Here is a 267-nt window from a genome sequence, read left to right on the forward strand (position 1 = left end):
GTCTCAGCTGTACACTAGTTCTAGATCAACCTCACTGGATCTATATACAAGTCAAATCTTGAAACTCAATAAACACTCTTGCCTAAAAAAGCCAAAGCAAAATCCACACAAACCAGCTATTTTCTAATTCCCCAGGTCTGGTGTGAAGGATATAGTAATCAGGTATGATAGCATATTAGAATACTGAGTGAGTCGACTCTTTGCACGATATACGATGGACCAGGAAAAAAAGACAAAGATAAGGAATTATCATGCATCTAGTTTTCA

At 37.1% G+C, this 267-nt stretch overlaps 1 pseudogene; it reads right to left on the reverse strand.

Moving 5' to 3' along the window:
• The window catches only part of LOC119592803, a 6,575-nt pseudogene that overhangs the window by 5,539 nt on the left and 769 nt on the right, over window positions 1–267 (reverse strand).

Source organism: Penaeus monodon, chromosome 31, assembly GCF_015228065.2.
Source record: "Penaeus monodon isolate SGIC_2016 chromosome 31, NSTDA_Pmon_1, whole genome shotgun sequence".
NCBI lineage: Eukaryota > Metazoa > Arthropoda > Malacostraca > Decapoda > Penaeidae > Penaeus > Penaeus monodon.